Source organism: Chenopodium album, chromosome 15, assembly GCF_948465745.1.
Source record: "Chenopodium album chromosome 15, dcCheAlbu1.1, whole genome shotgun sequence".
In the NCBI taxonomy this organism is placed as follows: Eukaryota; Viridiplantae; Streptophyta; class Magnoliopsida; order Caryophyllales; family Amaranthaceae; genus Chenopodium; species Chenopodium album.
Window position 1 is genome coordinate 36,150,548 of NC_137848.1, and position 2,494 is coordinate 36,153,041.

The window sequence follows — 2,494 nt, forward strand, 5'->3', positions numbered from 1 at the left end:
TTAAACACCCCCAATCATTTACTTCGTTGTTTTGAGTCTTTGTTAAGTGTCTTGGATCTTATTCTTAGTTATTTGAAAGCACATTCTTCGTGGGATCGACCCCTACTTCCGCTAATTACAAGTTAGTAGTCTTAGGGTAATTATCATTAATTTGTGTGCGTTTCGACACCGCATCAGTAGGCTTAACGACGGCCTATCAAATTTTGGCCCGTTGTCGGGGAGACAAAATCAGATTAAATGTATTATTGTTGAATGATACTAAATGTGTGTATATGTGTAGTACTTTTCTTATCTTAATTTTTGTTTTTATTTTCTAAACTTGGGAAAGTCATTGCTAAAGTCTTTCTTAGATTTTTTTGACTTTGTATGACACGAAAAAGTAAGCAATCATCGCTTATTCCCGTTGATCTAGAGCTAAACAGCACTTTGAGAAACGTAAGGAGACTTTAGCAAGGCACACCCGAGTTCTCTATTGTATATTCAGATTCCGATCTGGAAGAGGTTTTTGGAACCAACAAAGAAGATAACAAGGGAGAGAATCCTCCTCCACCTTTGCTACGAGACTATGACACCGCAACTCTTTCCAGCTTCGGGGTGACATATGTCTCCCCAACACAAATGTAAACAACTTCAAGTTTTCACCTCAACTAATCCACATGATTCAAAGCGATAAATTCGGAGGTAGTTCTCATGAGTGTCCTTTTGCTCATTTGGATAACTTTCTTGAGTTGTGTACAATTATCAAGAAAAACAACATTTTGAAAGAGTTAATTCGTATGCACATGTTTCAATTCTCTCTCCATGATAAAGCAAAGCATTGGTTGAGAATGGTTGAAGAGGGATCGTTGAGTACTTGGGATTAGGTGACTAGAGCTTTCCTTGGGAAGTATTTCCCTCCCGAGAAAACCACCGAAGTAAGACGGAAGATCACCAAATTCAATCAAGAGGTTGATGAAACTTTGTGTGAAGCATGGGAACGGTTCAAAGATTACACTAAGCTAGAGCATGACCTCACCACGGTTTCACCTCATGGATTATAGTACAAAGCTAGCTTCTACAATGGTCTTACTCCTATTTCAAGGGCCAACCATGATTCGGGAGTCGAAGGTAGCCTTAAAAAGCTATCGATTGACAAGGCCTACAAAATGATCGAGGAAGTTGCCAAGAATTATGGTTATGGGAGTGTTAAAAGGCAAAGTCAACCCAAGAAGGGTCGAAAGCATAATCTTGACAAAATAGTTCTTATTGCTTCAAAGGTTGATATGTTAGCTCGAAAGCTAGATCATGTGAACAATGTGCCCGGTAGTTCCTCCTCGCAAGTCACGGCTTGTGAGACTTGTGGAGGAAACGATCACTTAGCATGCTATTGCATGCAACACTACAACGGAGCATGTGACTTCTCTTGGGAGGAATGATCCTTACTCTCAAACCTTTAACCAAAGTTAGAAACAACATCCAAATCTTGGGTGGAAACAACCCACCAAGCTCCCCCTCCTCAAAACTATTACAATTAACCCCATCAACAATAACAAGATCCCTCTTGCCACCCCAACCAAAGAGACAATGTCTAACAAAGACCCCAATACAATCAAGCCCTTCCTTCTAAAAAATCTAACATTGAATCCATTTTTGAAACCTTCATGACCCAACAAACACAGATCAATGGTGAAGTTAGCAGCACAATTTAACAACTCCAAGCATACAACAAGATGATTGAAAGTCAATTATCTCAAATTGCAAACCAATTTGGATGCCCTTCTAACCCCGGTGGTCAATTTCCAAGCACAACGGTAATGAATCCAAAAGAGCATGCAAAATCAATCACCTTGATTTTGGAAGGAGGGTATGAAGCTCCAATTATGAGAGAAGAGGTCGCCAAAAAGGGAGATGAGGGAGATTATTGGGTAGATGAAAATGAGTTTGAAAATGAAGTGAGTGAGGAGGCAAGAGGAAGGTAAAAAAATGAGTGATGAGGTTGCCTTAAATAGAGATGAGGGAGAAGTGAAGCGCCAAGCTCCATTGAGAACATATGAGCCTCGTATTCCATTCCCTTGTCGAATGATAGAGAAGAAGCTAAATGAGAAACTTTCCAAGTTCCTTGATGAAATGAAAGGACTTCAATCTAACATTCCACTTCTTCATGCTTTATCACAAATGCCTACATATGCAAGGTTTTTAAAAGATATTCTTTCTAAAAAGAATAGGCTTAAGGAGAGTGATTCTATCTCCCTTCCAACAAAGATAAGTGTTATTCTTCAAAATGAGCTTCCCGAGAAGTTTGGTGACCCTATTACTTTTGCTATACCGGTGAAGGTTAGGGATCTTGAATAAACAAATGATTTGTGTGATCTTGGGGCTAGTGTTATCCTTATGCCTCTCTCTATGGCCACAAGGTTGAATTTTGGGGACATAAGCCCCATCAAAATGTCAATCCAATAGCCGATCGCTCGGTTATAGTCCCATTGGGAGTCTTAAAGGACATCCCGATTCAAGT

At 39.7% G+C, this 2,494-nt stretch overlaps 1 non-coding gene across 1 annotated transcript; it reads right to left on the bottom strand.

The window, feature by feature from the left end:
• Positions 1–911: 911 nt before the first annotated feature.
• On the bottom strand, positions 912–1,023 carry LOC145583513 (small nucleolar RNA R71). Its single transcript, XR_014100156.1, has one exon. It is a non-coding gene; the product is annotated as a small nucleolar RNA R71 (small nucleolar RNA).
• Positions 1,024–2,494: the final 1,471 nt, after the last annotated feature.